Source organism: Myodes glareolus, chromosome 19, assembly GCF_982192425.1.
Source record: "Myodes glareolus chromosome 19, mMyoGla1.1, whole genome shotgun sequence".
Taxonomy (NCBI): Eukaryota; Metazoa; Chordata; class Mammalia; order Rodentia; family Cricetidae; genus Myodes; species Myodes glareolus.
Genome location: NC_142044.1, coordinates 13678796 through 13703321, shown reverse-complemented (window position 1 = coordinate 13703321; position 24526 = coordinate 13678796). Strand labels below are relative to the sequence as shown.

Here is a 24526-nt window from a genome sequence, read left to right as displayed (position 1 = left end):
ATTGGTATTTCTACAAAGTGCTTCTTCTAATGGGTCAATGTATGCAATTGTAGTAATTAGAAAATGTTTGTAGCACTAATGATGAACATATTTATAGTGATAAGAGATACAAGAACACCATATATTGGGGATTTAATTACAGGACAGGATAAAGGCCAAAGGCACAATTTTTTGGAAACTTTTCAATTAATTTTCTCATTAATCTCACTGAAGGAGGGGAGGGAGGGGAAAAAAAAAGAAAAATCTCACTGAAGAGGTAGTACTAAGTTTTCTTTTTCTTTTCCCCCTGAAAAGGAATCTGTGAGACAAAATAATTAGATACATAGCACAGGTAAATATAACTAGAAAGTAAAAGTCAATATATTTATAAAAGTAAATACAGAGGTATATTTATTTCAAGAAGTTCACATACTAAGATATATACACACATGCATATGCATAAACATATACATATATGTTTCTGAATTACAACAAAAAATAGTATGCATAGTCTTTATAAATAAAACTAAAATGCATTGATGGGAAGATACCTGTTGGTATTATTTAAATCATTAATGTGTGCATAGAAATATACTCAATACGAATACATTTTTAAAGGAAGACTGGAATTATAATCATCTCACATAAATATGTAAATGGTAGTTTGCATAGTGAATATGTGTGTATGTGTAGGGCACAGATAATATATTACATGACAATGAACATAAAGAACTTTGTCTCGAATATTTTAAGCCATAACAGAATATTAGATATTCGAAATGCTATTCGTAGGACACAAATGCTACTAATGAACTTGTTTGTCATCCTATGCTGTTGTGCTTTTAACTAAATAACCAGCTATTGTTTTTATATATATATATAAAAGCTTTGGCCTTTAGCATGGTCATCAGCATTATAATTTTTGAATTCTTCTCAGGGAGTTGGAAAATTCACTTAAAAATTCCAATAATTTTGTCATTGAAGTTCTATTTGATGCTAATGACACACCCATTGTGTTTGTCTGCTATGTGCTTGTCTAGTAGTTATCCCAAGATGCTTACCACAAGAGGACAGTGTCCTTAGAGAACCAACTCGCTTGTAAACTTCCATCCATGTTTCAATATCAACCTTTACTTTGTAAAAATAAGCCATCTTTCAGTGTATTATACATACAAGATGGGGGACAGAGAAGCAACTTAATAAAATAATAAGTTTCTCAGAGTCACTCAAATAATGAGAAGTTTTCAGAATATATAGGGGGAAACTTTGCATATATTCAGTAATAATGGGGGGATGTACTAAGGCTTACAGTAATCTCAACAGACAGAAAGCCAAAGCTTTATATGTTGTATATTTTAGATTAATAAAATCATTTGGGGAAACAGAAACAGAAATTGGGGAAATCAATAGAAGAGGAAAGAAGAAATTTGTGGAATAAGCGGTCTCTACAATGAGTAAGAGGACACAGTGTTCTCACAAATAGATCTTTCCCAAGTTGTAAAGTTCAGTGATTAGAACTGCATTGGAATCAGAACAGATTGCTCTTGGCCTTATTGTTTAACATGTCTAGCATTTTTCCACTGTCTGGGAATATTGTGTAACCAAACAATATTCATACTAAAAACAAAACAACAGAGAGGGTAGTGATCCAAGCTCAAAAAAGAGATTTGAATAGAAAATGTTTTATTTTTGTCATTTGTGTTTTTAAATTTTCAGTTAATTTCCATTTTATGAAAAAATATTAATTTATATTTTGATAGTCATTCATCATGATTGGACTCATTGGGGCTAGACAAAGACTTTTAAGGCATCCAGCTTTGGGGACTGAATAGCCACTGGATTCTGAAGTTCATTTGGGAGAAATTTATTTTCCATTTTTACATTATATTTATCATTTATTATTTATTTTATGAATTTTTCTGACTTTATTATTAGTTATAACATCTAATATTATCCATAAAATTGCACTCTTTTTTGTTTAGACTATAATACATTGACAGCACAAACAGCTACTGTTAGACTTCTAACCGTCTATCATGTACCAAAATTAACAAATACCCTTTGATATACATTCATTTCATCAGTTACTTTCCTTTGACAAGCCCTAAAACAGTACTTTTTGATACTTTTTTCTAGAATAAATCTACAACATATCAACACGAATTGCTTTCACTTTCCTACGATAACCATGTTGCAGTTGAGAAATATGGTGCTTATTTTTACTTTATAAAACCCATTTCTATTTTGATAATTTATATTTTCCATTCTTCCAATTACTTTTATTTTTTGATTAGTTTGCTTTTCAATCTATTTTACCTCTGTCTGTAAAATTTTATGTACTAAAATAATAAACGGTAGCTAAAAATACAATGTTAACAGACTTCTGTCATTCTGTACCTTCTTCACTGCCATATCGCCTTACTTTGTCATATCTAATATTATACAGGTAAATATATCATATATGAGAACATTCTATCTTATTGCTGAACTTTCAAATAGAAGACAAAATATTTCATATATAATTTAACAAAAATGTTTGCCATTTTGTTATAATAGTATTTGTTTCTATTTTTCTTCTTCATACTTCTCAGGATGGACTTTTCACGTTAGTAAACTGTGCCTTTATTCTCTTAGCTTAATCTCATTATCATATTTACCTTCTTTTTAATTGACCAGTTTTAACTCCAGCCCTCTTTGCTTGGATTGGCTTCTCTATCTACATATAAGTTCAAAATAGCATAATATCTTTAAATAAGATTGATGTTGAAGGTGGTTAGATTAGAAATAAGACTCTAGCCAAACCTCACTGAGCAACATAGACTGTGGATTTCCAAATATTCTTGTTTTTGTTTCTAAAAAGTAGTCTCAAATTTCTTTTTTCTACATTTTTCTACTTCACTATGTCACATATACTTGGTTTCTACATTAGCAACTAAAATAAGATTTAGAAACAAGTACTCATGGACTGATTCCCAACTTCTCTGATCATCCCAGATGCTGCTACTTCATTTTTATATAATTCATATGTAATGTATTTTATAATATATGTATATCATGTTTATAGTGTATAAATATGTAATGTATTTATATAACACATATAATAATACATGTGTAATATGCTGTAATTTTATTTGTCCACCACTTGCTCATCACACATATCCGTGTAAGAAAGATTGAAATAATCCTTTCTTTCATGGAGATAAAATAAATTAGATTAAATCATTTCACATCATTCAAATATTCTAAACCTGATCTTGTATTTTACTAACTTATAGCCACCATTTCAGTTAAAGCATTGAGCTATAAAAATTAAAAATCTGGTTTGCGATCTTTGTCCACTATCCACCTTCTGACTGACTTTCCTGCCCAAAAGACATACACATGTTAGGAACAACAATGACATTGGATAGATTTAACATAAACAATGCAAACTTGAATCATGTGAGTACAACTTTGACGGTTTCAAAGCTTCACTTCTTCAGTCATAAAGTATAAAATGTTAAACGTGCATATTTGTAAAGTGTTACTCCTTGTCAAACTTCATATTAGAGAAGTACATTTTTCTTCTTTGTTTAAACAAAGGAAAGACTCCCCTTTGAAGAAACGTTTCCAGAATTTTGCAATGCCATACTTTCCAAAAGTTTCCATGTTACAACTGCTTATCTCTAGAGGAACAAACATCAATTTCCAAAGTAATTCTATAAAAATAACCTGTTGTTACAATTCAGCAATTACAAAGGTCAAGGAGTTTTATCATGCGCGAGAGAGCGTTTCCTCTATAAATCAAAAGTTTCCATAACATTACCATAAACAAAATGAAGATAATAAGGACCATCTGATATTTAATTAAGTTTTAGATATCTCTCTAGAGTATTATTGCTGCTCAATTCTTTGAGTTAGTAATTAAGGATTCCCTGTACTCTGGAGAGCTGGAAAGGGTGGAAGGGTATTTTCATTTCTGAAGGAGACAATCATGACTTAAATTTTTATTTATTAGGAAGAGTTATTAAGATAAATATTATAAACACTTGTAGAAAATATTAGTGATACAAAATATAAACAAGAAGCTTTTTCAAGAGTTAATACACTTATTTCTGTAAAAAAATGTGCATTTTTAAGAGAACATTTCCAAATGTCTTTATTGGTTGCGTAAGAAGTTATATAAATAACCATAATTAAGATCCTTGAGTCCTTAGGATAAGAAGGCAAAAAGAAAATTGGATGAAAACAATAGACCAAAGGTTTAATCAATTTCCTTTTCATGGGTTCATGGTGATGGCACACATAATATGACCTAGGGTTTGATCTGAAGAAAAAAAAGTACCTATGTTTATCATATAAAATTTAATGAACATTGAGAGGAATATAAATTCAATTGACTTACATTATTGGAAGCAGCCCGTTTTCTGAGAAATGCAGAATCTTAATTTTTTCTCTGTGTCTCACTCTCTTTGTCTTTTGGTGAGTGTAATGATATTTGGTCCCCCTAGCTCAAGCTTAGCTTTGAGTTAGGGTGTCTGGTTGTGATAGCAGTGGGAATGTCAATGTTGTACTTGACAACCTGAGATGCTTTACTAAAAATGGTGCAGACAATTTCTTGTCAGCGATAGAAAAATGTACTAGGAAGAATTTCTCTGAACAAGCTTTAAAGGTGTTCACATTGCTGAAAGACAGGTTCTATGATGTTGTCTATTTCTGATATTCCTTCTTTAGTTTGACAACCTACCAGGAGCTCACTTAAATGAGAATATTCTGTGAAGTATCTCTGATATTTATGGCTGTCAGGTATCTTGAGTTCTGTGGAGAATTGCCAACCCAGCCATTCACTCTTAAGTTTTTGATTTACTGATTATTTTCATAACTATGCTACTTATCAAAAATGATAAGGACTCTCTCACAGGAGAAAAATAAACTCAAAATATCACTATTTCTTCTAAAGTAACATATTATATAATTATTTATTAAAACTTTTCTTACTTTGATATTATCTCATCTAAGACTAGAAATCATGATGAAACTTTAGTAGGGGAATGTAAGATTTTAATAATCTCTAAAGAAATTGAGAGTACTTGTTATATATGCCTGTCTTCCTGAGAATGGAAAAGTCAAGATAAGATTGTAATGACTGTGAGGCCAGCCTGTGCTACTTGGAAAGTTTTGGAGATATAGTCTCTTCAAAAGAAAAGAGAAAGGGAGAGATGGAGAGAAGGAGAGAAGGAAGGAGGAAGAGAGATGAAAGAGGAAGAGAAAGGGAGATAGGAGAGAGAGAGACAAAGAGAGGGAGAGAGAGAGAGAGGGAGAGAGAGAGAGAGAGAGAGAGAGAGAGAGAGAGAGAGAGAATATTTACTTAACAGTTCTGACCGCACATTCGAAGCTAAATTGGCCTCTGCATAATCTCTAAGCTTTTGTAGACAATCCTGCAAATTCTAGTGAGAAATGACATTTAAACCTCAACGCTCTCCCTCACTTGTCCCTGACATCAAGCCTCCAGTTCTTCCTCTGTCCCTTGTGCATGCACTGCTCTGTTTTTCATCTTTGCCACCTCTCCAACACATTTGTTCATTCTAGTTGTACCTTCCTGTCCTGGATCACAGGACCTGGTCAGAACTGCTGGATCCTGACTGACAGCCAAAATGCAATATTTTCAAAGAAAAATTGAAATGTTCTCAGTACAGATAGAATTTTCCTTGATGTCCTCCATTTTTAACATGTAATATTGTGCTGTAATATTGATAATATGTGCTAATTTTGTTAACAATTTTATTGTCAGATTTTAGCACTCTAATATTTAGTGTGGTCAAATACAAGAATGAAGATATTGGATTATAATTAAATATTTGTTCCATGAGGAAAATTAATAGTCATAGCATCAAGTAAAAGCTAAAAGCACTACAAAAATTTCAATATATTTTAAATATTACTTTCTCATAAATTTTAATACTCTCAAAAATATAGCAAATGACTAAAAGTAGTAAAACAATTATATTATTATTTATTGGATTTCATTTGTTTATAATTGTAATTAACATGCAAATATTTGCGTAATATATCCTATTTTCAAACAAATGCTGCTTAGTTGTTCTCCTTCTATACTGATCTCCATTACCTTTCTACCCTGTTTTCCTTCACACACCCATCTCCTTTATGTCTCCACATCACATACATCCTTGCACTTTCTCGCCTTCTTTTAAAAAATCTTGTCTCCTTTCCAGGTTTTCAAGGCTTTCTCTCTTGCTCTCGTCCTCTCTCTTCCTCCCTCCCTCCCTCCCTCCCTCCCTCCCTCTCTCTCTCTCTCTCTCTCTCTCTTTCTCTCTCTCTCTCATGTGTGTGTTATGCCACATATTAAATAATAGACAGCCACGCCAATCCATTCCCTGGTTATTCGAGTAAGTGCTAGTAAGGATGTGTCGGAATGTATTTGTCCAAACATGCTGTCTTTGAGTAACTGTCTAGAAGAAGTCTACCTGGGTCAAATAGTAGATTTGATTTTAAGTTTGTCAGAAATTCCCATTCTAATTTTCATAAATTGTACTGTTCTATATTTCCATTCAGTTTTTATTTCTGGACATCCTCTTCAGCATCTGCCATGTAATAAATCTAAGGCAGAAATTCAAGTCCTCTGATAGAAACTTAAAAAGCCAAAATTGAAACTATATTATTGAACTAGTTTCTGTGATACAAGATTGTAAATTAACATCATGAATAAGATAATATTAACAAAAGTAATGTATAGATAAATGGAATTCTCCTCTAAATTTAGGAATATTCTTCATAGAACCAGAAAACACTAGCAAGAATAATATGGAAACATAAAAGAATACAAATAACCAAAATAATCCTAAGGAAAAAGAGCTGGAAGTATTACAATACTTGACCTCAATGTATACTGGAGAAGTATAATGACAAATAATTCTAGTGCTGTCTGAAAAGACATGCAAAGTGAGAGTAAATAGAGAATACAGAAAGAATACTGCAGAGCTACAGTTTTCCAAGTTGGGAAATAAAGGACAGAAAACACAGTGAAAAGCTGAAGAATCGATCAATTGATGCTAGCAAAACTGAATACACAAAAAGTGATATTAGATGCATATATCTCAAATTAAGCGTCATTTAAAATGTGAAAAAAAAATCCACTACTAGATAAATGGTGCAGAAAATCGTCTTTAAGATACAGATATGGGCTAAAACATTCAGAACAAATGCAAAGTAGCACAGGAAACATTCATTCCTAAGGATTAATAAATGAATCCATATAAAATAAAAATTTCTTCACAGGAAAATATCATTAGAGTTAAAAATAAGCCTACATAATAGGTGAAAAATATTGTAAGCTATACTTAAAATAAAGATACATACATAATCATAATGAACTATAAAAGTCAACCCCCCAAAACACTAGCCAAATAATAAAGAGACTAAGCAAATAAACAGTTATCAAAAGAAGGACTATAAATGAATGTAAGATATTTTTAAGTTGTTTATCATTGCTAACCACCTGGAAAATATAACTCAAACTACAATCTGATACCATATCACATTGGTCAGAATGGATATCATTAAAATACTTTGTTATTAGAAATCATTTTTTGTGTTGTAAAACAGAAAATATATTCATAAGTTTTCAACTATTTTAAAATATGTTTTAATATGTAAGGCTTTACATAATCTCTTCCACTATCATTTCCTTTGATTTTAATTTGTCTTCAACAAATATTTATCACTCCTTTGTATCACAAAAGTATTAAAATTTTTGAAAAGTTAAACTCATAAATTACAAAGGTTTATGAAAATTATTTTGGAAAAAATCTAGGTTGAGAAAAATATTGTCAGTGGATTTGTTGTAGGTATATTTGAATAGCAACAAGAGTGTGAAAAATTCAAGTTCTTGCTAGCTATTAAATGGACTTGTAAAATAGAAATTCAAATCTTTCTTGTTACTCTATGTACTTTTATTATATTATAGAGAAATTTCTCCCTGCATGTAATTTATCAAAATATATTAGAATATATTTGAATCTTAATAACTTTACAGTTCAAACAACTACTAATGATACCCATATGTGGAGCTTCTATTATAACTCTCAATAAATGATCACTTATAATTGAGTCTCTAGGAATTTATTGAACATAATATGACTATCATTTTATTCATATATAAAGTTCAACAACCATGATTGATTGAATGAGAATGCTCTATTAGTGCAAGCAACTTAAACACTTAAAGTATTTAAGTACTCAGTTGCTTGAACTGTTTGAGAAGTGTTAAGAGAAGGCATGGCCTTGTTGGTGGAAGTGTATCACTGGAAGCTGGGTTAAAAGATTTCCAAAGACATTCACCATTCCCAGTGTCTTTCTTTGCCTTCTGCTTGCAGAACAAGTTGTAAACTTTTAGCAGATTCTGTGGCCATACTTATGTCCTGCTTCTAGTTTTGAAACCAGAAGCCCCATATTACATGATTTATTTTTTCTTCTCCTGAACAAAGGGTTCTCTTTTTTGACCTTTTTAATTGATTTTATTGAGCTATGCATTTTTCTCTGCTCTTCTCCTTTCCTTTCCCCTCCCATTCAACCCTTTCCCATGGTCCCCACGCTCCCAATTTATTCAGGAGATATTGTCTTTTTCTACTTCCCATGTAGATTAGATTCATGTGTGTCTCTCTTAGGGTTTTCATTGTTGTCTAGGTTCTCTGGTATTGTGATTTTTCTTTGCTTTATGTCTAAAAGCCACTTATGGGTGAGTACATATAATATTTGTCTTTCTGGATCTGGGTTACCTCACTCAATATGATGTTTTCTAGATCCATTCATTTGCGTGCAAATTTCAAGATATCATTATTTTTTCTGCTCTGTAGTGCACCACTGTGTAAATATACCACATTTTCCTTAACCATTCTTCAGTAGAGGGGCATTTAGTTTGTTTCCAGATTCTGGCTATGACAAACTATGCTGCTGTATTTAAGGAAATGTACTACATGATTTATTTTATAATTTTCCTTGTTTATGGTATTTTAACAGAGCAATATACAGGTAAATGAGACAAGTAAGTATAAAAGTAATAAAATTCCAGTGAGTTGGTTCAACTGGACCAGACACTTGTCACCAAGCCTGAAGAGTTAAGTTTATCTCCACAAATTATAGGTAAGAGAGAATTAACTTCAGTAAGTTGTCCTCTGAAATCCATACACAAAACATGTCAAATTTGAGTGTGCATTTATGTGCCACATGTGTACATACATACAAACAGATAATAAATATTTATATATTTTTTAAAGTAAGGAAAAGAATTTTAGCATCTCTCTACTCCTGAGGTTTATGCGTTATTCAGGTAAACTAAGTCAAAACATTCTATGAAGTATAAAGACTATATTCTGTTGAAAGCCATTACCACATTATTTTATAAAACTCCCTATACACCTTTTGGTGGAAGAGTGGTTGTTGAAGAAAGAACAGTAACTTGGTTCCTAGAACTAAAGTAACCTGTCTGAATTCTTGACCTCTCTGCCATAGGAACTAACAGACACAACAGACAGAAGAGAGTAACGAATTGTCTCAGACTCTAACTAAACACTAAATGATTACATTTAAAGAAAAACCAACTCTTTGCCCTCTTGGAAAGCTTGGCATCACCTTCTCTACCTTTATTTTTGAGATACACACACACACACACACACACACACACACTCACACACATATAAAACATTACTTGCTTTTTACTAATACTATTAAAATTCTGTACATGTTAAACCATTATCACCTATCATATAAATCATGATATGAGTTATCAACTGTCAATACCTAGAAAACATGGAATTAACAAAACAGTCATAGAGAAAATTATTTTCTCCTTTCTCCCATTTTAAAATGAACTGACAATTTAAAACATTCAATTTTAGATTCATAAGCATATATAAGACGGAATTGCTGAAGAGAGAGAAACAAAATCCAGTGGAATAAGGCCTGAATTAAATAAGCAGAATAACAGCCCATGGCTTTTCTTTAAGCAACTTGTTAGGAGCAATAAAATCGTTCTTCAGAAAAATACATATGGTCACTACTTATGAATAAAAGTTCACATGCATTTTGATGAATCCTAGATTTCTTGAGGGCAGTTCACACATGCAAAAATGTCCATAAAAATCTCCTCTCATTTTGCCCTGAAGAGCTACTAAATATTTGCATTTGCCTAGTGCTGTGGCTTTGCAATTTTCTAGTAAGCCCAGTTTTTCCTGGATCAAAAATAAGTAAATAGTTTAAGCAAGTGACACCAAAGAAATGCTTTACGTGTGTTCACTCCAAATGATTCAATTAGTATTGTGATGAATATTTATGGGAACTCACTGGGATCCATGGCTCTGTCACATAAAGTTATTTGTTTTTATGATTCTCCTGTGTACATTGGGCAAAGATTGATGAGTCACTGTAGTTAGTCTAAACTGAAAGGTTCTTTTTAATAAATCTATCTAGCAAAAAAATATCAATGTGTACATTTAGAAATCCACATTATCTAATTAAAGTATAAGATAAATGTATCATAATCTTATGGGTTATGTTTCTAAATCTGCCAGATAAATAGGGAAGTATTTGAATAAGAAAAAAATCAAACTGGGACTTTTTTTTGACTGTTTGGTCATTTCTTTATTATATCAAGGATTTCACTATCAATTTAAAAAGTAATAAACATGGAGATTCTGATCAGTCAACATTCAAAGGATGAGAAACTCTACAATCCATTCGATTGTAAGTATTAGAGGAGGTGGTTGACTATATCAAAATAGTGTCTTACAGAAAAAACCTGTATGCATGAATTAAGAACAGCTGATACAGCTTACAAGAGACTTTCTAAGATCAAGCCTGAGATATCCCTGGAAGGGAGGTGGGATGTTATTCTTTAGCCCCACAACTAGCTGAGTCATGCGGGAGAATTGTCTGTATTCTGTCAATCATATTTTAATAAAACGCTGATTGGCCAGGCAGTCAGTAAAGGCGGGAAAGCCAGACAGGAAGTAGAGGTGGAGCAAAGAGACTGGGAGTATTCTGGAAATCAGGAAGTTCCCTCTCCATTCCTGCCCAGATCACTGAAGAAGCCACATGTAAGCTGCCCCTGCTGAGAAAGGTACTGAGACGTATGGCTAACATAGATAAGGATAATGGGGATAATATATGTTATAAGAACAAATAAGAAGCCTGACCTAATGGGCCAATCAGTTTATAACCTTATGGAGTCCTGTGTGTGATTTTCTTTGGGATATGCCGGCTGTGGGGTACCGGGCGGGACAGATACCCCAACAAGCCGGCCTGCCTTACTACAGCTGAGTATCTATTATTGGTATTTGGTAGCTGTGGGAAATGGAGACTCTATCTTCTTTAATGATATGACCGCTGGTAGGTCAAGTTAACTACAGTGGCTTGTCCCATGCTCAGGAACATGTACACAGTATATTTCAAAATTGATAGGTTATTCAATGTATAAAGATGACCTAAAGGCTGGATGTATTATGGTGGATTCAAATCTGGGAGGAGTTAGTGGGCTTAATGGTGGATGACTATGATCAAAACACATTCTATGACATTTTCAAGGAATTAATAAAATAATTTAAAATGGCAAATAATGCACAAGTATATTCCATTCATCAATAATAAATAAACTATCGTGGTCTATGCTTAAGTTCACCAAATAGTTCAATGTTTTTGTTAGGGAACAGATTGAATTTCATCTGTTGTGAGTGGGTAAGAGTCAATGAATACACACATAGGCACAGCATTATAAAATGCTATGTCAACACTCTAATCTAATTATATAAGATCAGTTAGAAAACTAAACATAAACGAAATATATAAGACAGCTGCTTATTAAATATATTTATACTCATGATGATTTATTATAGGAATTATAGTATTACATAGGTGCCATGGAATAATTCTTGCTATTAGAAAAGTTACTGATTTACTATAAGTTATATATTTAATAAATACCAGTACCCATACCATGAAAAACATGAGACACTAAAGCACATTAAAATATTAAATTTTAATATACGATATATATAAATAATAAAAGAGAGGGACAGACATGATGACAACTGGCTCTCTTTACTCCAACAGTGGGAAAATTTGAAAGCCTCCTCCCTTAGAGGTGGTACCTCATTGAACATTCCATTTTCCATGTTGGAGTGTTGATTGGCTAAATCTCAGGCAGGTATTGTGCTACAAACACAACTGCCAGAAGTTTATGTATGCAACTTCCCCATTATGTCATGAACATACTATATAACAATCCTCCCTGGTCTCTTAGTCTTACAACTTTTCTACTCCTTTTCTGCACCGTAGTCTGAGATGTGGTACAGAGAGTATTTGGTAGAGATTTTTCATGTTGAGCTGATCTTTCTTCAATTTTTTTCTCTACAATTTGAGTCATTGTGGAACTTTGTAGTATACAATACTAAAATTGCTGATACTCTACACCCATGCCCATTGGAGAGCAAAAATTGAACTCAAAATGGGGTTTTCCAAAGAGCAAAGGAAGAAGACATTATTTTGGGATTGAGTGAGGAGTCAACACCAGTATGAGAGAGTGTCAAGGGATGTGTTTTATTAAAGTCCTTTGTGTTTATGCACAGAATTGTTTAAAAGAATGAAATTGAAATAACGAGGAAGTGATGAGTTATTTCAATTAGAGAGATGCTTGGTGCGAGAGCTTGACCTGAATTGTACTCTCAGTACCCATGTGAAATGCTGGGTGATTTAGGAATGTAATCTTAGAAAGGGAGGTAAAGAGACCTTGTGATCCTCTGAACTTTCACATTAGCCCATCTAGTCAGAAACCTTGTCTCACTAAATTAACTGGAATGTGATTGAGAAAGTCTGTGGACCTGAACCTCAACCCTCCTTAAGCATTCAAATATGTATACACCTACATTCACATATTGAAATCACGAGAACACACACACACACACACACACACATACACACACACACACACATAATAATGATTAGGAATTAGTAAATTGTAAAACTGGAAATTTTAAAATATAACACTGAAACTAAAAATCTTTATTGTATGCACAGTTATGATCACCAATTAAATATATACTAAAATATCGCGGAGTATATGCAACCACACAAACCTACCCCCCCCCCACGAAACGTAGATTTCAACATCAAAGTCATCCAGGTGAATTCTTTGTACTTATTATAGTTCAGACACTGCCGGTTTCAAGATAAGCATTCCTTTCTTTGCCTTATTTGTCTGATTTTTAAAGAATCATATATTCAAGGACAAGGCAGGCTAAATGCTGACGTAAACACCGACCAAGGGAGAAAAAACCTTCATCATTAATTGAATAATTGAAAACAATGGCCATGTTTTTGGGCTGTTAGTAATATATTAATAGATAATGTAAGTCCTCTCCTTTCATAGAGAGTTAAAAACATACAATGGGATGTAGGTCCTATTCAGAGCAGAAACAGAAAACGACTTTGGTTATTGTATTGACTGATATCCTAGGATAGGTTTCCAAAAGACAGCACACAGAAAAGGAAAGCAAACCCAGCACGACACTGCCTTCTCAATTAGGCTTTCACTGTGAGAAATCGGAAAACAAATCATAGTTATTGTGTTAGGAACTTCGACAATTAATAATGGATTAAATTAACAATGAAACAGAAGCACAAAACTGAAGATAGATGATTCTAGAAAGCATTGGCAACCTTCGGTCTTTCATGTATGACATATGTCAGGGCTGTTTTGATTTCTCACTTACTTTCATCTAATAAGGTTTTAGTTTAATACATTTCACGAGAAAGTTGGCATGTTGGCACAAAGTACTGAGTTACCATGTTGAATCAGAATGCATCATACTAGTTTCTCATCGGCTCCAAGCTGTGTGTTTTCACTTTGGCATTTCTCTGGTTTTAAAAGTTAAGTATTATCAGACTGAATTGCAGAAGCCACTATGACTCTCCGAATAGCTCTTTGTGCTAAATACTTTTAAATTGAAACCATATAATATAGTGAATCTTAAATATAATTTGTGAAGAAATGTATAATATCACACAGTGTGATACTAATTTAATTCAACTGACAAAGGATACAAGGAATTAGCAGGAAACACTAGATTTAGCTCCAGTGTATTCAAATGAGGTTACAATATTTTTGCTGATGGTGATAATAATATATTCAATAATAACAATAATAATAATAATAATAATAATAATAATAATAATAATAATAATAATAATTCTGGAAAGTTTCAATCGTAATAAAGCAAAAAAATAATTGTGTCAAAGGGGATCTATAGGTGATCAATGCATCAAATCTTTATTGTACTGTGCAGGTAGATTTCAAACAGTGCTCACAGCATGGCAGCATCTGAGTCACTGCCTCCCATGAAACAATTTCTCAGCCTGGAGAAATGGCTCCACAGTAGGCACTGACTGCTCTTCCAAAGAACACAGGTTCAATTCCTGGTACCCACACAGCAGCTCACAACTGTCTGAAAATCCATTTCAGGGGCTCTGACACCTTCACGCAATTGCACATAAAATAAATTTAAATAAATCATTAAAATTCTTTAAAAAACAACTAATCAATAAGGAATTTTTTTGTTTCTCTTTACTTTTTTAATAAAAACATTCCAAAAGCACAAATTGTTTATATTCTGTTTAAAACAGCTAATATTTTTCTGTATTACTTGTTTGTTCTGTGAATGTAAAGATATTTTGTATTTACTACATTGAATTAATAATTACTATATTGAATTAATATTCAGCATGAATAAGTATCCATATTAATTGATTCATTCAACGTTTACATAATTATTTGCATCACTTCTAAATGTGTTCTAAAATAGTTAATGAAGAATAAACAAAATATGAAAGTTGTAGTTAATAAAATTTAATGATAACTGGAATTTTAAATAAATAGATCACAAAGACTTCTTGAGGATATTTCACTTGAGTATATATTTTTCTCTGGTGGATCATGATTTTTTGCTGCATGAGATATTTTTCTAGAACGAAACTGCTTAAAGTAGCTCATTTTTTCACACAAATTTTATCATGGGAAGATCTAGACAAAGAATTGCTATGGAGTTTGTATCTGCTTTTTGTCTAAGAATCTGGAAGCGGGGGAAGGATAGATAATAGGCGGCAAACAGCGCAGTTTGTGTGTGCCACTCTCTACATGGGCGTAGTGCCTCAGCTGAAATAACTCCTATACTTGAGTTGCCAATTATAGTTCCTAAAATCACAACTACATAAGTTCCTGGATTCTTCAAACCAGACATCTTTCCCATTGTGTGAATTCTTACATACCAGTTCCAAAAAAAAGTATAAAAATCTCAGCCACCAAAAAGGAAGCCAAGTACAAAATATAATACAGCATTATTTCTTCCATTCTGCTTGAATCAATGCTTTAATACAGTGATTAATAAAGACTGATCTATGGGAGAATTGATAGAGTATATAGGACTATCTTTTAAACCATCTAAAGTCACCCATGAAAAAATGTGAACATTGATTGAGAAATGCATCAAAAATCAAGAATTATGAAATATATTGATTGCTTAAGAATGGAGGAATGAAACAAACAGCTAAAATACAATGATCATGGAACAGTAGTCTGAGTCTTTTGAGGGATATTTTGCTATATTGTGGGTCACATTACATCTGTACATAATTTCTTGTTTCAGTAAGCTATCAGAAGACTTATTACAGGGTAACTGTACTTTTGGATCTTTAACACCAGCTTGGGGGCAGCCAGAGAGGTAATGCTTTGTGCTGAGGCATGAGACCAATAAATGTCCTCTTGTTTGTTTGAGTGATTTTCACCTTTTCAGTTTTTGAGACAGGACCTTGCAACATTGCTTAGACAGGTCTGAAACTCACTGTTAGATCAATGTAACCTTCAATTATGCCATTCTTTACCCTCTGTTTCACAAGTGAGAATACAGCCATGAGCCAACATGGTCGAGACTATAATAAAAGCAAGAAACATAGAAATATAAAATTTATAGATAAGTAAATGTTTAATTTAAGCTCAAATCCTTATTCAACATTTGAGCTGAGCAAACACAATCATAGTTTTATTCTGTGTCAAGAGATCTCAAACAAGTTTAGTTTAATAATTAGAGTATTGTCATAGTAATTTATGCATATGTACAGTTTACTTATTATCCTAAGTAAAAGAGTCATTAATATTTTTCAAAACTATTTGTATCCTGACACCTTTACATGTTACTTACAACTAAGTAAAATTCATTTGCAATATTGAAGATAATCTGAAATGATTAAGGATCTTATCAAATTAAAAAGCTGAGAATATTTTAATATTTTAATAATACATATGTAATAAAATTGCTTTCTATTTCATGTTCATACACTATACTGTCAATGTACTTTTATATACTATTAGATGTACATCTTTAAATGTTTTCAACTTAAGGAATAATCAAATAACCAATAAAAAATGTTTATTTATGTACTTGTAAAGCTACTGCCAAATATTTTTTTGCAGAGTTTGCTGTCTCCTGTGGATTTTAGGATGTGCCACATAGTGACTGAAGAAAAAATGATGGCTTAAAATGTTTCACACCATTTGGAGACAAAGTTTATTATAAATTAACGCTATGGAACACTGGCATTTCACTGTTTTTAGATCAGATGCTAGTATAGATTTAATTTATAGTTTTGAAAGATGGGTTATTAAATCAGAACTTGAAACTTGACCAGAAGAAAATGCTTAAAGGCGAGGAAAATGTGACATCTTATTTAGACATTGCTTATGCAACTGATCATATTTAATCAATAGAAATGATTGTAAAGGACACTAACATGTATCAAAAGGGTAGTATACTATGAAGCATGCTGTCTAGGGAAGAAGCCAACTGAGTTATTTCTTAAATAATTAGAATTAGACACATTTTTCCTGATTCTACATAGCATTAATGTTACCCAGAGGGAAAAGTTTCTTTTATCCTACTCCAAATCTTACATTGTACCAAAAGCTCATGTCATAATTTTTTTTTGTGAATGCTTTCAGCATAAAATATAAGTTAAAAAAACTTTAAGTACACAGAATGGTGAGGTAATACTATCTAGGATATCTTAAAATGTGGTGAGGACATGAAAGTCAGAATTCAAATATGCTTTTATTTTCTTTTTAAGCATGTATTTAACTTTTAAAGCATTCATTTTGTTCTAGGTTATCATAATGAAAAGGGAGCTGCTGATTTTTTTGGCTTCAAATTACGTTCTTTGCTTCCTCCTGCAGCTGATGGGAGTAAATACAGACTCACAGTCAGACATTATGAAGAGAGAGAGAGAAACCCTAGAACACACAGCTCTAAATGGGATGTCTCCATCAAATCTGTACCCTGAACACTTAGCAAACCCCATAGAAGAGGAGTCAGAAAGAGTGAAAGAACTCTATTGGATGGAGGGCACCAGGAAAACAAGGTCCCCTAAATCAATGGATTGAGCTCTTGGCTCACATCAACTCTCAAAGACTGAGTAAGAAGCACAGGGCTACACAGATCTGTACCAGGTCAGCAATTTATATATTTACAGATTTAAGTTTAGTAGTTTTATGGGACTCCTTAGTGTATAGATGAGTGGCTTTATGATTATTGTGCCTTCTTTTGTGGCTGTTTTCCTTCTATTAATTTGCTTTTCCAGCATTGATATGATTGTTTTGGTTCTATCTTATTTCATTTTGTCAAAAAATATGTTCTTTATTAATAAAATAGAGAAAATGATAACAAAATATGTTTTCAACTTTTTACTGTTTTTATCTATTGGCAATCAGTCAGTATCTTTATCCCAGTTAATTCCTGCAATGAAAAGCCCATACTAGATAAAGGAAATTCTCCTGTGAGCCACCACCTCAAGGCTGCTTTGTTTTAGAACACACTGATCCATCGAAGAATCAATACTCATAAGTCTACACACAGCTCCTGAAAGTGCTGGTCATGAGTCCCAAAACTGAATACCACAGCAATGAAACATAGATAAAAAGAAAATGATTTCTAAACATGAAACATTCAAAATGTTAATTCAAATTTAAATATGCAGATAAACCAAGGTAGTTCCTAAAGGCTATCCAGGGGTGTCTTGCAAAACTTCTGCAATGTTTTCATCCTGAATATATACCATGCACAATTGCACTGTGCATGACATCAATCTAGCAATTCTAGCCTCTATTTCCCAAAACAACCCAGCTCAGACTTGACTGTTGGAAACTGTCAACTGCACTATTTTTCAGATTTTATAAACTTTTTTGCCTTCACAGAAATATAATGGTTTAGCTCAAACAGACTTTTAATATTTTCCTATCCTTATTTTTCCATGTATATGATATTAGTACAACTTTGAACTATGTTAGGTCAAGATGTTGCGGGTTGAAAATTGTGTTCTGATTGGCTAGCCTGAGTTTCATAAAACATTTTAGTGAAGTTTGGCTTGAGTTTTCGGAGAGAATTTACATCAGTCTCCGCAATGTTCCTAACATTCTCTTTCCAATTTTTTTATTTTGCTACGTGTGATTTAAAGCCTTAAAACTTGGACAGACTATTATGAAGTCACACCATCAATCAACTCTAGAAAGATTCACAGTAAACTATGCCTGCTGTGCTAAATATTTAGTTGTGATTTAATAATTTATGTAAATTATGAACCTATGTTATGTATGTAAATTCTCTTTAATCTTTAAAAAGTCATAAATTTATATCATATCAAGGAATTATTTTAAAGTAACTCTATGAATTATTGAAATAATTTTTATCAATTCTGTATACTTGTTTTATATACCTATATTCTTCTGACCATGTTAAATTTTTTCAAAGAGTGATTGGAAGATGTAATAAACTACTCACATTCTTTTATGAAAAGCTGAAACCTAAAAACCCACTTAGGAAATAATTGGTCATGATTGTATGTGTACTAGTAAACTAACTTTTTGAGGGGCAAAGACAGACAGAGCCTTTGGCATCTTTGTAGAGCTAGGAAAGTCAAGGTTCCATATTCCAGATTAGTGAGGAATTCTTTTGCAAAGAAAAAAAAAGTTAAAGGTCAAATGTACTTTGATATTTTACTATGGCTCACAAGTAGGAGCCAACACATACACGCATAACTTTATGTTTATCTGTACAAACACACATGGGGAGGTGGGGGAGGAGAGAGAGAGAAAGACTGAGACAGAGAGAATCAAAACATTTTCTCAGAATCAGAGAAGTCAGAAGTAGGAAAAAAGGTAAAGCGTACTCTAGAAAGATAGGATCCAGATCTTTTTTGCTGTTTGAGTCTGTGAGCACATTATGATATTCATCTACTATCATTTATCTATGTATAGAAAACATTCTTAAATTTTTATGAATTTGACCCTACACTAGAAGTATTAGGTTTTCTTTACCTTATCTGCCAACTCCCCTTTTATCTCCAACTTTGCTTATTATATTTCTAGTATGTTTGATGTTTGTCTGCATTGGAAATATTAAGAGATTAAAATATACATTTACTGAATAAATAGCTCTTCAAAAGGCTTTTGTGTGTGTGTGTGTGTGATTGAGAGAGAGAGAGAGAGAGAGAGAGACAGAGAGACAGAGAGACAGAGAGACAGAGAGAAAGAAAAAGAGAGAGAGAAGGTTTCTCTGTAGCTTTGGAGCCTGTCCTGGAACTAGCTTTTGTAGACCAGGCTGGCCTCGAACTCATGAAGATCCACCTGCCTCTGCCTTTTTAAACTACTACAACCAAGAACAACAAGAAAATCAGACCATGAAACAGAGTATGTGACCTAGTCCCAAGATGTCTAGAGTATTATAGACAGCAGTCTATAGATAGCTGAATAGTTAGTGAAATAAGAAAAATTAAAAAAAAAAACAAAAAAACAGAAGCTATTTATACTTGATAATTTTATCCAGTCTTTAGTGGTAACACATTTTTATATTCTTTTTGACATGCTGACTTACTGGCCAGTTTTTCATTATTTATCTGGAATAAAGCCATCACTTTCAAAGATTTGAAGGGGAAGGATACCAATACTCCTAAAGCATGTGTGCTTCAGGATCTGCATAAGAAACCAAAACATAAATAAGCACAATGTTCAGTGAAGCAAAAATAGTCAAAATGTATGCAAATTTATGTGGATTAACACAGAAAACTCTGAAACAAACTCCAAGAGTATTATAAAAATAATGGTAATTGGATGAAATCATAATAGGCTGAATGAATAAAATGCTTTTTAAAAATCCAGAATCATGGGGAAGAATATGGCGAATGGCAAGGAGCCGGAGAAGAAAATGGGAAGAATAGAAGAGCTGCTGGCTGAGAAAATGGCTGTTGATGGTGAATGTGGGGACACTGGAGACTGGGAAGGTCTCTGGAACCATGTAAAGAAGTTCCTCAAACAATCTGGACCCTTCACACACCCTGATTTCGAACCAAGCTCCAGTTCTTGTCAGAAACATGTAAAGTTCTAGTCATTGGAGTTGTTGGCTTAGTATGCGAGTTCCTAAAAATCTGGCACTGGCTGGTTTTAGACAGATTCATGTTGTAGACATTGACACTATAGATGTTTTCAATCTAAACATGCAGTTTTTATTTAACCCTAAAGATGTTGAAAGACCCAAGGTTGAAGGCTTCAGAATTCCTAAATGACCGAGTTCCTAACTGCAATGTGGTAGGTTCCACATTTCAACAAGATTAAAGATTTTAACGACGCTTTCTTCTAACAATATTAGTGTGTGTGGCCTGGACTCTATTATATCCAGCATCAATGAAATGCTGATATCTCTTCTAAATTACAAAGATATGGTGTGTTGGACTCAGGCTCCACTGTTCCTTTGATTGACAGAAGGACCGAAGACTTTCTAGAAAACGCCCTGGTGATTTTGCCTATGTTAGATTTTTCAACTTGGCTGAGTACAGGTTTTTAAACTAAGACCTTGTAATGCTCTGGCTTCCCTCTACATCTGATACTATGTCCCCCCCTTTTCATTTCTGATGTTATGAATTTGGATATTATTTCTCTGTCTTTTAGTCGGTTTGGGTGTCTATTTTGTCGATATTTCGAAGAATCAACTCTTTTATTCATTGACTTTTGTATAATTCTTTGTTTCTCTTTTAATGATTTCAGATCTCAGTTTGAGTATATACTGAAGACTACTCCTATTGGGTGTGCTTATGCTTATTTTGGTGGGGAACTCAGGTGTGCTGTTAAGTTGCTAGTATGAGTTTGCTCCATTTTTTTTTAATGTAGGTACTTAGTGCTGTGAAATTTCTCATTAGCACCACTTTCAATGTTTCCAATAAATTTATATATGTTGTGTATTCATTTTCATTGGATAATAGAAATTTTTGAATTTCTTATTTCTGCCTTGATTCAATTTTTTCTTTTTTTTCATTTTTTTATTATTTTTTAAAATAGAAAACACTATCTTTTTCTCATTTGACACACCAATCCTAGCTCCCACTCCCTCCCTTCCTCCCATATCCCAGGTACACTCCTCAGAGAGGGCAAGGCACAATGCTTAGGGGAAGGTCCAAGGCCCTCCCTTCTATATCCAAGATGAGCAAGGTATCCATCCAAAGAGAATAGGTTCCCTCAAAAACAGTAAAAGCAGTAGGGAAAAATCCTGGTGCCACTGCCAGTGGCTCTGCAGTCTGCCATAGCCACACAAGGTCACACATTCGGAAGGACTAACTTGAACCTATGCTGTTTCCTTTAATGTCCAGCTAGAGTTGGTGAGCTCCTATTAGCTCAGGTAAATTGTGTCAGTGGATGTCTCCATCATGGTCTGGACCACTCTACCCATATTCTCACTCCTCCCACTCTTCAACTGGACTCTGGGTGCTCAGTCCAATGCTTTGATGCAGACCTCTGCCTCTGTTTCCAACAGTTTCTGGATGAAGGTTCTATGGTGATATTTAGAATATTCATCAGTCTGATTACAGGGCAAGGCCAGGTTGGGGATCCTCTCATCTATTGCTTAGGGTCTTAGCTGTGGTCATCCTTCTGGACTCTTGTGAATTTCACTAGTGCTAGGCTTCTCTCTAGCCCCATAATGACTCCTTCAATCAAAATATCTTTTTCCTTGCTCTAATCTCTATCTTATTCTATCTCACTATCCCATTAACTCAAGTTCTCCTCCCCTGTACTCTTTTCTCTTTATCTTTCCCTTCTTCCCTCCCTACCTCCCCCACCCCCATGCTCCCAATTTTGTTAAGCAATCTTGTCTATTTCCCCTTTCCAGGTGTACCTAAATGTTTTTCTTCTCTAGGATCACGAACTATAAAGTTAAGACCCTTTGCTTTACAGATAGTATCTATTTGTGTGTGAAAACATACCATATTCATCTCTCTAGGTCTGGGTTGCCTCAGGATGGTTTTTTCTAGTTCAATCCATTTGCATGTAAATTTAAAGATGTTACTGTTTTTAACAGTGAATAGTATTCTAATGTGTAAATGTGCCACACTTTCTTTAATCATTTATAGATTGAGGGGCATCTAGGTTGCTTCCAGGTTCTGGCTATTACAGATAATGCTACTATGAACATATTTAACAAATGTCCTTGTAATATGATTGAGCATTCTTTGGTTATATGTCCAAGACTAGAATTGCTGGGTCCTGAGTCAGGTTGATTCCCAATTTTCTGAGAAACTGTCATACTGATTTTCAAAGTGGTTGAACAAATTTGCATTCACACCAGCAAGGGAGGGGCCCTCCCCTTACTCCACATTCTCTCCAACTTAAGATATCATTGGTAGTTTTGCTCTTAGCCATTAGGCCTGGTGCAAGATGGTATTTCAGAGTTGTTTTTAATTACATTTCCCTGATGGATAAGAATGTTGAACTTTTCCTTTAGTGTCTTTTGGTCATTTGAGATTTTTTTTTAATTGAAAATTCTCTGCTTAGTTCTGTAACCCATTTTTAATTGGGTTATTTTGATGTCTAATTTCTTGGGCTCTTTATATATTTTGGATATCATTCCTCTGTCTGATGTGGGGTTGGCAAAGAGCTTTTCTCATTCAGTAGACTGCCTTTTTGTCTTATTGACTGTGTACTTTGCTTTACAGAAGCCCCCCAGTTTCAGGAGGTTCAATTTATTTATTTTTGCTCTTAGTGTCTGTTCTACTAGTGTTATATTTAGGAAGTGGTCTGCTGTGCACATGCATTCAAAGCTACTTTCCCATTTTCTCTTCTATCGTGTTCAGTATGGTCACATTTATATTGAGGTCTTTAATCCATTTGGACTTGATTTTTGTGCATGGGTATAGATATTTATCTATTTGCATTCCTCTACATGTTGACATCCAGTTTTGCCAGCACGATGGGGAATCTCAGCCAATCACATTCTGCTTAAGGTGTGTCCCCCTGGGGCCACACAAAACAAATAAAAGATCAAAGTGCCTTGCCACTTCCTCTTTTTTTGGTTCCCTGTTCACCTGGTGTTCGTGGGATCTCTGGTCGTGTAAATTTTCCCCTTTTTCCCAACTAAAAGCTAAATCTTTTTGTATTGAGTTGGCCTGGTTAATTATCGATCGACCACACCCCTTCAGCACAATTTGTTGAAGGTGCTTTCTTTTTTCCATTTTAAAATTTTAGCTTCTTTGTCAAAAATCAGGTGTGGATTAATATCCAGGACTTTGATTCATTTCACTGGTCAACATCTCTGTTTTTATGCCAGTACCAAGCTGTTTTCATTACTGTAGCTTTATAAAAGAGCTTGGTGTCAGGGATGGTGATGCCTTCATAAGTTTCATTATTGTATAGAATTGTTTTGGCTATCCTAGGTTTTTGGTTTTTCCATATGAAGTTGCTTATTCTTTCAATGTCTGTGGAGAATTGTGTTGGGATTTTGCTGAGACTTGCAATGAGTCAATACATTGGTTTTGGTAGGACTACCATTTTTATTATGTTGATCCTACCTATCCAAAAGCAAGGGAGATCTTTCCATTTTGTGATATCTTTTTCAATTTCTTTCTTCAAAGACTTAAAGTTCTTGCCAACAGATCTTTTACTTCTTAGGTTAATGTTACTCCAAGATATTGTATGTTATTTGTGGCTATTGTGAAGTGTGATTTTTCTTTGCTTTCTTTCTCTGATCATTGTTATTTGTTTTTTCTTTTTTCTTTCTTTCTTCTTCTTCTTATTATTATTAAAAATTTTCACCTCCTCCCTTCCTCCCATTTTCCTCCCCCTCACCCCACTCCTCTTCCCCCTCCCGCTCCAGTCCAAAGAGCAGTCAGGGTTCCCTGCCCTGTGGGAAATCCAAGGTACTCCCCCCTTCATCCAGGTCTAGAAAGGTGAGCATCCAAACAGACTAGGTTCCCACAAAGCCAGTATATGCAGTAGAATCAAAACCCAGTGCCATTGTCCTTGGCTTCTCAGTCAGCCCTCCTCGTGTTATTTGTATGTAGAAGGTTTTTGTAGCATGATCTGATGATTCTTTGGATTTCCTCAGTATCTGTTAATTTGACCCCCTTTTCATTTCTGATTTTGTTAATTTGAATGTTCTTTGTCTGCCTTTTCATTAGTTTGGATTTGGGTTTTTCA

At 33.6% G+C, this 24526-nt stretch overlaps 1 pseudogene; it reads left to right on the top strand.

Moving 5' to 3' along the window:
- Positions 1-20240: 20240 nt before the first annotated feature.
- On the top strand, positions 20241-20906 carry LOC125414976 (NEDD8-activating enzyme E1 catalytic subunit pseudogene; annotated as a pseudogene).
- The last annotated feature ends 3620 nt before the right edge of the window (positions 20907-24526 follow it).